General features: G+C 38.7%; 1 long non-coding RNA gene across 1 annotated transcript in view; it reads right to left on the bottom strand.

Annotated features, from left to right (window-relative positions):
* Positions 1-1,479: 1,479 nt before the first annotated feature.
* The window catches only part of LOC104909655, a 30,515-nt gene continuing 17,419 nt past the window's right edge, over positions 1,480-14,575 (bottom strand). The window contains exon 3 of the long non-coding RNA XR_004158863.1: positions 1,480-3,205. This is a non-coding gene — a long non-coding RNA (uncharacterized LOC104909655). The remainder of the gene's footprint in view (positions 3,206-14,575) is intronic.

Below are 14,575 nucleotides of genomic sequence, written 5' to 3'. Positions count from 1 at the left end.
CAGTGTGAAAGTATAGCATTTGGAAACACAACTGATTAAATGGAGGAGTAGCTTCAGAAAGTGAATGAAAAAAAGGCAGTGTGTAGTACAGCACAGCTGTTATGCCATTGCGCTTGAATGGGATTGAAGCACCCACTAACAGTGTTCTAAACAAGGATTTCAACCAATGTCTCCTACTCACACAAGCTTGCTTCAACCACTGAGCCGAACAACAGTCAGAAACATTGCTATTTCACTCTTGTCTTTTGAAGCCAGGGTAACACTTCTGTAAATATGCACTGGCACAGAGACAAGTAACCACATAAATAGCCTTAATTTTGTAGTTAAATCAGTTTTTCCACTTTGTTACTATTTAAGGCAGACATGAAGTAGTTCCACTTCAAGCTTCAAAAGGACAGCTCAGTTCAGAACAGACAACAGCAAGCAGTTGGGTCACTCTCCTAAGGTATAGAAGGCTTAGTAAAGAACATACATCCTCAAAGAAGCATGGAGTGCTGTGAACAAGTCTTACAACCACTACAAGCCTATCCCAATATGTTTTTAAAAGGACAAAAGAACAGATCCTCTAATGTCATTTTTGAGAATGAGGCTTAAATGCATAAAGCGTTTGTCCAAAAGTATATAATGAAATATGCCTGAATTTATTATTAATTTTATATAGACTTAGTTTTCCTTTTTTTATTTAAAAAAAAAAAAAGGAATGAGAGTTGCATACATAAGCACCAGCACATGACTCTCCACCTTCAATTATATTAAGATCCCCAGAACCAAAGAATACCAGATATATGGAAAATTGAAAATAGAGTAGAAAATAGAATTCAGGTATAGTTAAGTATCAGGATAATACCTGCTCCTAGAAAGTTTCATGTCCTGATAGAAGACCCAAATACTTTAGAACTCTAATATATCAAAGTACAGTTAAAAAAATAAATGTAGAAGGGAAAAATATAAAGGGCAATTAACTTATTTCAAGATCAGTTGATATCAGGAAATAACTGGTAAATCCACCGATTATGAAACCTCAGCAGACTAAAACTTAGCCCAGAACTTCAGTCTACTGATGTCACAGATGCCATCTCAAGCAGAAACTCCAGCCATGCACTCTGTGTAAAACCTCTTCTATACAAGAGAAAAGGGCCTGCAGGAAGCTTACTAAGGGCTTTGCATTAGGACAGCTCACTTGCTACTTATGTAGGAGGAGGAAAATAAGGACCAGAGGCAAGTAAGGACCAGACCAATATCACAGAGGGAAAAATCATGAAAAGTAAAAATGAATTTGTGCAGCATCTTAGAGCATTTTATGAGGGAGTCAGCAGAGCTGAATAAAGTTACCTATGGCTAAGTTTAATCATAAAATACGCTGCCTGACCTTTCTCTCATCCTTCAGAATAACAGAATAGATCAGCCTTCTACTTCAATGTAAACAGCACTGAGCAAACTCATTGCAAAGCTGCTCAGAATGAAAGGCTCCACAAAGATAGATTCTCAGAAATAGAGCAGAATAGAAAGTAAAGGGAAATGAAAACAATGCTTACCAATCTCCTGTTCCAGGAAGGTGTAGAGAAGGCCTCTCTTTTAGTAATATCTGAATCCCAAGGAATGTTAGAAGAAAGAAAGGTGCCTGGAGATAGGGAGCAGGTCGGTCACCAGCTCCAGTGAAGACTTCTCAGGACTCAATAGATAAAAATACATCCAGAATTCAAGATGTAAGAGTTACTCATACTGTTGCTCTGGAAAACTGGGGCTGAACCTTGGCAACATTTCAGCCCTAAGCAGTATATACAGTAAGATATCGTGAACCAAGACACACAACATCCATGAGAGTTAGTCCTTAGAAGCAATGAAACTGCTTCTGATAATTTCTTTGCATTATCAAGCAAAGCATCTTCAAGAAAATCAATGATCACATATAAAAAAACGTTGACCCACCCAAGTGTTAAAGAAGGTCTCTAGCTATAGAACACTCCTCCTCGTGAAGTAACCTTCAATTAGGAGATATTCTCCCTTTAGAGACTAATCCTTAAATGAGCCTGGAGAGCTCTGGTCACATGGGAAACACAGGTGAATTGCCTGCACCTGAGTTTCCAGGGCCAGCCACTCCCTCCACCAGGTGCTCAATCATCAGTTCAAGCTGTGACATAAGTTTCCCTACAACAAAATTAAAAATATTTTCTAAAAGAGGCTTTTTCCTGCTATTTTTTCTACCTTTGGGACATACAAACCCGGATTGCACTTTTTAGTTTTCCTCTATAAGTGTGAACTGTAAGGAGTCCTCTATTGAATTATTCATTTTTAACCAAGAACAGATATTTCTGCAGCAGTTCCACCTACACTCTCCAGCTCTCTCTCCATTACTATACTGCCAAATATCATGACTTCAAGATTTGCTTTTAATTTTCTAGGATACTATTCATCCTTCCTCAGCAGCAAGCTAGGGCATTTCTTCTTCTCTGTGGGTTTGCCTCAAACTATCCCAGCTCCCTCTTACATACAACTGACTTCCTATTGCTTCCATTACTTCTAAGACTAAATCACAATACTAGAAGGATAACTATTAATAGAAAATAAAAAGAATCTCAAAACAACTGGAACTTCTTTGATGGTTATTTTTCTTGCTGAGCAAGAGTTTTGTGGGATTCAATTTTTTTCTGCTAGTATAAATACAAAATACAGCCACTGAGAAAGAATAATAATGAAAGGTTTCTCTCTGAGTGCCTGAAAACCTTTATGAAATTAGATCACCAAAGTCCAAATTCTCCTTATCTCCTAGCTGATTGCTCCTTTGAATCTGCTGGTGCTGCGTGTATTTACACTAGCTTTGAATCTACCTAACAACACTGACATAATGGCCAGGCAGTGAACCACAGTGGAGCGGCAGTGTTCTGGTTACAAAGTAGGTGATTGGGATTTTAAATTGTCCCAACCTTCTGTTCTCCAATCTTCTTTCCTTCGACCAGTAGCTGTGACATCTGATCTCAGAGTTGAAGATGAAAGGAAGACTTAATTGTGGCTCCTGATGTTCTTCCTTGTTATTTTATTTACTCCCTACCTACTCCTGTCACAGGAATTTGTTGCTCCTGTCAGGACGCATGGCATGGGAAGAAGCTCATGAAATCTGGTGCAGGAGAAGAAACGGGAATGGAGAAAAACATCCAACGCAGAGTGATCAGTGTACTCCTGGGTATTGAATATTTGATGAGGCTGCCTGTTCAAAAGAAGAATCAGCTTCACTTTTTTCAGCCTATAAAAGTGCTTTAATGGGTAGAGAATAATTTGTGCTGAGATCCTCACTCTGTGATAATGCACTACCAGGAAGAGATCTGCATTTTCGCTCTATTCTTGCTCACTCCCTCACACATACATAGCTGTTTAACAGCTGCCATTCCTACTACAGTACTTCTGGATGACTTCCTTGTATGGATATTTCAAGCACAGATAATTTGAGAGATGTTCAAAAAATGCAAAGAGTGATTGCAACAATATTGCAGAGTGCAATAATTTTTTCTGTAGAACAAGGAAACACTCATTAAATCATTTCTTCTTAAAAGTGAGACAGTTACCGTCATTAGCTCTATCAGTGGTAGTTTCTCCTTCATCTCCAGTTTTCATAAAATTTCCAGCATGTAAAAACACCATTTACAAGTTCACTAGCAAGACCTAGTGGGGAATGCATTCTATCTATTTGTGTCTAACTGAGAAACGTAGTGTAATAGAGTGACATCAAGCAAGAACATAAAAAACAAAAAAAGTCCTTCATCTCTATATTAAACATAAGTTTCAAGTTTTGTTTAAGTGTTCTGGAGGAGACTTCAGGGTAGAATTTTCAGTTGTAATGTTCTCACAGCATTCCTAAGCCAAACTTTTTTTTTCTTAATTAGGTTGGAAATATTTGTGCTTAGAATCATAGAATGGCTTAGATTGGAACAGTCCTGAAGGATCATCCAGCTCCAACTCCTCAGCTGTACGCAGCACTGTCAACCTCCACATTTAACACTAGACCAGGCTGCCCAGGGCCCCATCCCACCTAGCCTTGAACACCTCCACAGACAGGGCATCATGCTTCTTCATTATCTGTGTGAATCTCAGTGTTGTAAAAAGAAACTCCAGTTGCTTTAGCTACTTTTCAGTAGTGGCGTCCTTGGACATTTCCATCTAAGAAAACCCTAATAGTTTCCATAGAAATTTCATGACACAATCTGAAGCTGAAGAAAGCATGTTCTAAAAAAGAACATGTCAAGGTAGTCCTTCTTCCATGGAAATATGAATTCCCAGTGGCTTATGGTGATATCCTAAATCTTGTCAGTGATAAATTTTATTCACTTTTTCCTCCTAGTAGCTCAGGGATAATCCATATACAAGACAAAGCACAGAAAACTATCTGACTCATGTATCATCAGCAGAATTATTAGCTGAGATTCAGCTGCAATGCCAAGCTTCCCTCGAAGTCAGACCTGTGAAAACCTTCTGAGAAAATGGGCAATTATAGGGGACAGAGGACAGAACTCCATGCTGGAGAGCTAACACAAAGCAGAATTTGCCTTGTACAATTCACATTACTTCAAGGGAGTGGGTAGAAAAGCTGTTTGTTCAGCTATGAATCAGACAGCCTTGGGGTGAGTATCTGTACAAGAGTCTGACTGTAGGACCTCAGAAGACTACAAATAGTTTGAAATTTAAACCAAGCACCAGCTTTTCCTTTCTCTTCAGTGAATAAATGTAACAACAGATGCTGATCTAACTGGGCTGGGTTGCCAGGAAACACGTGTTGCAAGGACACTGGGCAATCATATCACTGGAGCAGGTGTCTCAACTTCCCAGGAAGCAAAAGGCAAAAAAAAAACAAAACAAAACAAACACAACAGAACCTATGTCCTACTCCATATTTCTACCACTCAGGATAATTCTGCCTGTATATGCTACAGCTGGAATTGTAATAGCTGTACAGTAGTTATTGCTGTTGAAACAGTCACACAGGAGCTTCTTGATCAGGGCCTCATCGTGCCTCCTTCCTAGAAGCAGTCTCTGAAAATAAAAGGACAGTATAAATTCGAGGACAGACCTAGTAAGTAGGATCACTACCAGAATTAGAGGAGAATTAATAGGATTTTAGTGCATTTCTATGTATATTTCTTCTACATACTATTTCATCCAGTCATTATGAAGGTAAAATCTTCCAAGCATATTTTTCAATTGCAGATTTTCTTTTTTGGTAAAACAAACAGAGAAAATACCTCAGTTTTGGGGAAAAGACAGAGTCTGGAACGTTAAACCTTTAGAAGACAATGTACCAGACTCCTGACTGACACAAAGACCAGATGAGGTGTACTCACAAGAAATCTCAGAGTATTCCCTCAGTATAGAGGGAAGCAGGTGAAAGCAGAGATTTGGTCAGTGTAGCTCTTGCTTTGATGGAATTAAACAATTCTGAGATCAAAGTCAGTGGTTAATGCCTTCAGGGAAGCACCTGGACATCAAATAGATGTGGGTAGAGATGGACACTACAGATGAAAAATGAGTTGAATAGGCTGGGTCTGTGAAAAGATTTAGCATTTGTCAGCCTGTCCTCCGTTTTATCCACTGCAGTCAGTCTCATGCTCCCATAAGCAGTAAGATCATTTGCAACTACTTTATAAACAGAGGAAGCCATTAAAAATTATACCTTCACATGAGAATTGTTCTGACTCTTGTATCCAGCGTATGGTACCTTCTGTTTTGCAGCCCAGACCCTGGGCTTAATGAGCAAATCACCCTAGTATGAGATACTATTTAACCAGTCTATATAGGCAGTATTGTAATGAGTGTAATTAAAACACCTTATGGCATATATGTTTCTCAAACAAAAGGCACATCTGAGATATGTGTAGGCTGCTGGCAGAACAGAGAAGCAACCTGCCTCTTTGTGAGATTAATCTGATGGAGAACAGAGTGTAGAGATAAAAAGAACTCTGATAGCCTGATCTGATCTTCTGAGGCGCCAAGAAAATATGAGCCTGACAAAACTGGTAAGGACTTGTATGCTGCTACCACAACCTGCGGGGACCTGGCATTCTAATCAATGAGATCCTTATTTTGTGTAACCTGATCTCACACTAAAGAACATTGTTATTTGCCTCTTGCATATATCTGGCAGAGAAGATTATTTATGCATCTCATCTTTGTAGACAGGAACTTTCTTCTCCTCTTTCTGCTTCCAGATGGATCTATGGAATCACCATGGCAGGCTGCCTAGCTTGGCCAAGAAGATGAGTTGAAAAGATGGCACTCACAAAAAACAACCTCCATCCACCCCTCAAGATTTTTTATTTTTTAAAGAAGAAAGCAAAAACCCTACTGGCAAGCGCTCTAAATCTAGACTCAGTCCAATTAAATGAAAATCAACAAGGGACTGGGTGGCATATGGACTGGGTAATGGTTTACAGAGCCCTTCTTCTCCAGGGGATTGGGTTTAAGGAGTAAGAGAATGACTCACCCTGGTTTCTACTTAAAAGTCACACACAGAAGTCACAAATAGAGCTCAAAATGGAAAATAGCTACAACATGCACAGCTGTTTTTCTCTGCAACAGCGTCAGGGAGAAAAAGAAGATACAATTTCCACTGAAACTTGAAAAGCTATGATCACTCCCTAGACTTTAACTCTATTCTTGCCAGCTAGGTGTGGACAGGAAGAGTCAAGACACAAAGGAAAACAAAATGCAAGAACACTGTGTTGTTACATGATAAGGTTACAAGGTGCTTTAGTTATAAACCATCCAGGATGTTAAATATGTTGCTGGTAAACCTTGCTGCTTGTGTCCAACACAGGGCTTTGAGTAGCTTGTGTATCTCAGACCTCCTGCTACTTCTAAGAGATGATGGTTCAGGCTATCCAAACGGAAACAGCTGACAAATTTCATCCCCCCCACTGGAAGTTCTTTGCAGGAATGACACCAATCAGACCTACCAATTGTTTCCCAGAGGGTGTCTGCCTTTGCCTTTTCTATCTAGAATACATGGAGAGGTTTCTTGGACAATGACAGAAAACAACCTTTCCACACTTCAAAGGACTGCTCACTGTATGTCAGGCATGGTGCAGATGCAGCCCCTGGTAAAAACCACACCAGCAATGAGGGAACTGGCAGAAATACGAGAGAAAAGGAGTTATCAGTGCCGTGACCCAAAAAAAACAAGTTACTAAGGAACAAAATGATAATCCCTGCTCAAAGATCACACTCCCTCCAGGATCTCATGCATCATGAGTGGAGAGCAGAAGGCAGTATGCTTAAACAGATGAGTGACAGTGATGCACTTCTCCTATATTGTTGGGCTCAGAAAACATTAAGGAAACACATACATCTCAAATTTTCAAACTCACTGCAAGCAACCCAGCAGAAGCAGTTTGCAGTGCTGCAAGTGTGCATTTCACATACATGCACGTGTAAGGGTTTTACTAAGGGTAATACATTTATTATCTTTAAAAATCTGTATGAAGAAAAAAAGTCACTATGCATGAACCTGTATCTTACATACTTCCATGATTTAAGCTAAACACATTTTTAATGATGGGCTGGAGATCACAGTGTTGAATACCCTGCAAAAACATTACAGTAATTATCCTGCAACCATTGAATATATTTTGCCTTTCAAGTCTGTAAATAAGAACAGTGGTTGGGGAACACTAAAATAGGTAACATTTTAAGACACTGAAAAAATGGACCCAATATGGCAATGATTATTCATGTGAGCATGTTGAATAAGGAATAATAATCAATAAGCAGGACAGATAAGTTTGCTGGTCTGTACACTGCAAAATGGAAGACTGATAAAAGTAGAAAAGAAGTGCTAAAACTAGTATACTTTTATGCAGCAGCCTTTAGAAGCATATTGTTGTGTAGCACAGTCAGCAGATGAAGTTTCAGCTTCCTACTCTACCTGGGTGGTAGGAAGGAATGAACTCTGATGTCAAAGGCAAAAAAATATTTTAAGCCTTTGCTGCTGCTACTGAGAACTATCATGGAGCTCTGGTATAAATATTATTTAGAATGATTCCATTAACACTGTAGAAATAATAAATGATATGGACTGTATAAGTATTATCTACTGTAACTCCTTACAGACAAACACTACCAGTAAACCATTTTTCAGGTCAGATGAGCAACTGCCCACAGTGTGTACCGCTGTTTCTGATCTCCAGCTGGAAAATACACACCACTGAAGAGGTGGAAAGCTTTAATAAATCAAAGTAGCCATAGTTAGTCAAGAACAAATATCACTACAGTATCTAACTCGTATATTCATAGATACAGAGATTAACACCAGAAAGGGACAATATCTCAGTTTATCTGACCTTCTGCCTAGAACAGGCCACATTATTTCACCCAGTTACCCCTGGATTAAGCCAGATAACTCACTTAACTGGAGTGTATCTTTGAGGTGATCACACCGAGATACTGAGTTGCCTCTTCCTATATGGATCCAACTTTGTCTTGGACAGGGAATACTCCTAGCTGATCCAGTGGAAGCTGATTGCCCCATGTGGCTAACAAGTCATTGTTTTTGCCACTCAGTGGTTCATCTTTTATGATTTTATTATTATTTACTGTCACATAGTAGATGAAAATGTTGAATAGAACTGGATTTAATACTGAATCCTCTGGTTACCCATTTAGAAACGTTTTCATTTATTGATGTTTCCTTACTAACAGATAGCATTTAAATTTGTCAGACAGTCAGCTTTTATCTATTCAATGTTCACTTCATAATATTGCATAGAGATTTTTGTTAAAATAATTTCATGTGGTACTGAGTGAAATGCCACACAAAAGTCTATTATGTCTTTGCAGTTTCTCTCATCGACCAAACTTATAATCTCATCAAAGAATTAAATTAGGTTTCCTTGACAAGATCTTTTTTCCATGAAAAAAAAAAAATATTGACTAGTATTAATTCTATTACCACACTTAATCTTGTATCAGCTGATTCTTCTATCAATTTCTTCATTTTTTTTTGCCAAGGAACCTTATCAGGTTAATTGCTCTATGCTTATCTTAGCTATCACACTTGCCCTTTCTAAACTCTGGAACAGTGTTAATAAGCATCCGCACTTTGGGAATTCTACTGATATTCTTACATTTAGGAAGAAAATGTAATAGATCTAGTTAGTTCCTCAGCCAGTTTTTTGAGAAATTTTACGTAAAATGTATCACCATTGATGACTCTAAGTTCATAGAATCATAGAATCACCAAGGTTGGAAAAGATCTTCCAGATCATCCAGCCCAACTGTCCACATAAATTACTATTATGCATATTTTTTTTTCATTTCTACTTGGATATCCACACAAGCAGATGAAAACAATCATATCACAGAGATAGTCTAAATCATTCTTAGTACACCCCTTGTTGAAGTTGACTCCACAAAATTAGGTTGGCTATTTAATATATTAAGTTAATATATAACTTAAGAAGGGTATAGTTACTTACACTGACTCGAAGTGGTACTCCCTATACCACCAGGAGCAGAAACCTGTGGGATTTCTCACACAAAGATAAGTTAAGCTTTTAGCCAAGGTGATGGATTGAGAGCTGCACTTGGAAGGCACTTCATGGAACCCCTCTTTCCATGTAAAGCTTTGTTTGTCTACAGTCAACAGCCAGTGAATAGACCAGGCTGCAAGCACCGCTCATGGAACTGACAGTCCATCCAACCACTACTCTGCATCAGTATTCATTTCACTCCTTCCTTTTCCCCCTTTTCAATAACTCTCTCAGAGGTGATATAAACCCTCCTGGTATTGTAGGCTGATGATGGATTCACAGAAGACATGCTTTCTAAGCAATGTACTTTTTAAAAATAACCAGTAGATGCATTCAGGCTGCTTCCCATCAGTCCTTCCCAAGGGTAGAAACTGAATTTGTCTTTATTGAGATCCCCATCCCAACTGTAGCACCTCCTGGGGACTTCAGTGCAGAGGTGTACAATACCAACTTTCTTTCCACTGATTTTTTTTTAAATAGCTTTAGTTTGTGGACTGAAATCATTTCACATACAATCTGGTATGATAATCACCTGCCTGGCACCTGAAGAAGTAGGATTCTGCACACCTCTGGTTTGCTTCTTGCAATCCAGCAAGAGGCACCCAGTGAGTGCTCTTCCAGTGTGCTGGCCGCACTCACAGCTTTAGGCCTACAGCTATCTCTGCAAAGTCTGCTTATTTTGGGATTCACAGATCCTAGCATTACTGAACTTATTGAGACACCAATTTCTTGATGGTCTGGACAAATTAAATTTGTTGTCAATTGTCTGTTTCTAAAGTTGCGCAGGAAGATGGAGATACAACTAAAATTGAAGTAACAGAACATAAACACAAAAACGCATAGAAACTGCTCAGATAACACTAGATAACAGATAAATCAAAACCCATTGCTTGTTTATACAAGCAATTTCCATTCCTCCAGCAAATTCCAATCCTCCAGCACTGTAAAAAATCACTTAAGTCCTCATTAAGATGAGATAGAGTTAGGAAGTAAAGAGTAGAAAATGGTTATGATTTTTCTGATGTCAAATCAATAATATTCTTCAGACTTCAGATTTGGATTTCCTCAGCTGTGAAATGCAGGACTGCTACATTCTTTTCTTTGTTCTCCCACACATCTTCTGCACGCTAGGAAAGCAATGAGTACACATCCATATCCACGTGAGTATGTAAACTTTTTTCCAGGTCAGGCATGTTTAGGTCAAGTGACTGGATTTAAGTCTTTCTGAAGAGAGGAACTGTTCATCTAGATCAGGTCTGAATCCAACCAGGATTTTCAGTTTTCAAGTATGTATCAACACAACCTATTCTGATACAACTACGTCTTACTTAACAAAACACAACCAGAACTGAAAAATGGAGGTTGCAACTGAAAAGAAAACAGAAATACAGAAATATTTCTCATTATAAAACTTGCAGTGGAGCCAATTTCTTCTCCTCAAGCATGACAGCAGTATTGAATGTCTAACTGATCAACACTGGATTTATTTTTTCTTCCACTATTCTCTCACACCACCAGAAAACAGCAGGCTCTGGATGGAAGTAAGTCAGCTTTTAACTGCAATCTTAGAAAAGGGTCAAATTAAGCACTAAATGAACCTATGAACATTTATCTGTCAGATGCTCAGTATAAGCTTTTCCTTAACCAGTACCTGCATCTTCTCTCCTGCTTTCATGACCAAAGTAACATATTACTGTATTATGAGAGACTGTTTTTTGTCTTTTTAAGGTGAGCTTAAGCTAACATAATATTATTTTCTGCTGTGAAATGCTCTATGGGCAGCTAGGGGGAAAAGGTTTATTGCGGCTTTATTAACATATATTAAATAAATTGAAGACAAGCTATCCAGCCAGCTGATTGAGGCAGTGACTCCCTGTAGATATTTTGGTTGCATATTAAGAAAGTTGTCACAAGTAATTTGGACTGGAGCGTGAAGTTATAGACTGCCAAATGTTGATTAATTAAGTCGATGTTTGGATTAGTTCTGCTAGATTGTTTCATTAGGGAAAATAACTGAAAATATGGAATAGAGCAGTCCGAGAGAATCCAGGAAGGATTTACATGTGAGATTTCCAGCAAAGAGCAAGGGATGAGACCAACCTGTACGTGTCTTACAATATCATATGACCCTTCTCCCTGACCAGGGCACGAATAGAATCATAGACACATTACTGTTGGAAAGACCTCTTAGAACATCTAGTCCATCTATCAACCTATGCCTGTGACTGCTCTAGACACTTCACTTCAAAAAATATCTACCCTTTTCTTGAAAACCTCCAGCAATAGTGACTCTATCACCTCCCTGTTCCTATAGCACCAGGAAAGCCAACTTGTGTCTGTTGTAGCAGTGACTGATGTCATAGTGGTCATTCCCAATAGCATAGAAATGGAGTTCTTTCTTTGTTGTGTGATGCTTCAACTTCAGTTGGCAACTAATTGGCAATTAATGTTATACCCATAATATCAGCCTAAAAGTGTGAAACAGTGTATGATCATAAAAGACAATGATTGCATATTTATTTATATTAGTATCAGCTTTTGGCTCTGTATGATTCTTCTTCTGTAGTATTGTAGAAGAAAATGCCTTGATGAGCAGACCTCCTGCATTGAGAAATCATTTTCTTATTTTCTTGGGCTCCTGTAATTTGCCTATAAATGCACTGCCATGAGACTTCACTGAATTTATCTGGATTCTAAAAATAGTGACATAGTAAGAAAAAATTACAGCGTGCCAAATTAAATTAAAACAAAATAATCCATGAGTTTCAGAGGTGAAACACGCTGTTATCTGTATGAAGTAAATAATATCTCACTCTTAGAGCAGCCCAGTGAGAGAAAAACATTTTTCTCCAACACATTCAGCTCTAAGAATAGGGAGAGAGAGGTGGGAATTTGATCTGGCCCCAGCCAGAAATCTGGCCCAGCTCAAAGACCTTGGGGGCAGAGAGGAATCTGCCATAGAACGGAGGCCAAAAACCAAATTTCAGGAAAGACAAGCAAGCATGGCAGGAGCTGAGTGCAAGTGTGTCTCAGTCGGAGGAGGTGATGTTGCAGGTGCCCAGCATACTGCCCGCGGAGCTGTAAGATCTCAAAATAGAGCAGCACATTGCTGAGCCACTGACACCTTAATAAGGAGCTTGTACTGCATAAGAGAAGTTATAACACAGAAAGCAAACTTATCATGCTTGTCATGATTCATAATGCAAAGTCTTCTGCCTGCTTCTAACTGCATTTCTCAGCCTTTGTGCTCCTGCTCAACTATAAGGACACAGCCACAGCTGACAGGGTAAGCTCCAGTATCAACACCAAGGAAGCAGAAGGTGTCAGGCCACCAACATTTTGCCTACCCTGGTCTACAGGCCTGATTGATGGGTGAGGTACATCACAGGTTCTCAGCTGTTCACTTTGAGATAAGTCATGATTAAATATGTAACTGGGGTATTTGTCTGTTTTTTTTATTAAAATGAAGGAAAAGAAGCTATGAAAACTACTAATTCTCAAAGAATTTAAAAAAAAAGAAAAAGAAAAACAAACAAAGAAAACAATATCACAACCCAGAGTCGTTTTCAGAGTCAGTTCAAATAGTCGAAGTCCTTGTTCACTCAGGAGAATATAGATTCTCTTCCTTCCAATCTTGTTTCTACTTCAGCTTTGATCAGAATACTGAAAATTTAAAAGAAAATTCTAACTCTAGTCTTATATAGTCATCTCTATATACCAAACTTCCCACTTAGCCTAAATAACCTACTAGGACTTTCACCTCATTAAGTCCATTGTCATGTAGACCTTCACACATCAGGCTGGCATGGAGAACATCCGTGCGGCATTCAGGAGTGTTCAAAGTGGGTGGAAAAAGAAAACAGAACAACATACATTCTCATCTCTGAAGGTTAAAGACTACAGTGGGTGCCCAATCTTTTGGCTTGCCTGGGCTGCATTGAGCAAAGAGGAACTGACATTCATTAACACTTGCTGAACATTTATGGAGACCAAATATAGTGGATGTGAGCACAGTGAGGTGCTCCTTAAAACTGTTGTGCAATATGTGTGAGCAATGTTATTTATGCAGCTAAGCTGGACTGCGTTTATCCTATTTTCTAAATTCAAGTTAAAAACAACACTAGTGAAAATTTCCAGATTCCTGTATTTATAGAAAATCACCCAAGTTTTTTGCTTATTAAACAAATTCTGTAATTACCATTCTTACTACTCACCAGAATTTGAAAATAAATAAAATGAAGAACAAGAGCAAAGATGTAATGTTTATTCCAACTCACCTCAAAGTATCCCCTAACCACTGTATTGCTGGTGACTCGATACAACAGAGGCTGCTACATTTGCAACCAAGGACAGAAATGTAGTGGGAAGCAGGGTGGTTTTAGCCAGAAGCCTAACGTAAAAGGAGGTAACTGATTCTGAATTCAAACTTATCTATACATCAGGGGAAAAGGAGAGGAGAGAAAAAGGAATTATTCAGAATCACTTCTTAATATCTGCCCAAACTGTTCATGCATCTTCTGTTAAATTATGTAACATATCATCTGGTCTAACACATCACTAATCTGGCCTTCTCCTCACTAATCAAATTGGATCAACAGCAGCTTAGATAATTTCTGAGAAAAGAGGCAGAAAGTGTGAAGGACAGAGCAAGGACAAATCACCACTGACTGCAAAAGAGATCTGCACTTTCCAAGTGATTTGCCTTCTCACATAACAAAGAATTGCTTATCCACACCTTGAACACATGCTTTAGGGTATGTAAAATTCAAATCTACTTTTGAAATTATGAGTCACTTCTCGTGAGGAGCTGGGTTTAATCAAGTGCTTAAACATGCTCAGTCTAGCAATTTTTCCAGCCCATATTAGTTGAAGGTCTTCTGCTGACCATACTTTCACATTTATATCATCAAGTCAAGGTAAGGGATTCTAAAGCACCTTATAAATTTCACGTATAGACACAGTCTGATTTGAGGAGAAGAGTTATCAACTACTGCTGTTTCTTGAACACTTCATCATGACAGCAGTGCAGACTCCCATTCCCAGGATTTCAGCCACCCAGATAA

Source organism: Meleagris gallopavo, chromosome 2 (genome assembly GCF_000146605.3).
Source record: "Meleagris gallopavo isolate NT-WF06-2002-E0010 breed Aviagen turkey brand Nicholas breeding stock chromosome 2, Turkey_5.1, whole genome shotgun sequence".
NCBI classification, from domain to species: Eukaryota; Metazoa; Chordata; class Aves; order Galliformes; family Phasianidae; genus Meleagris; species Meleagris gallopavo.
Note: the sequence above shows the minus strand (reverse complement) of the source record. Positions and strands in the feature narration are given on the sequence as shown.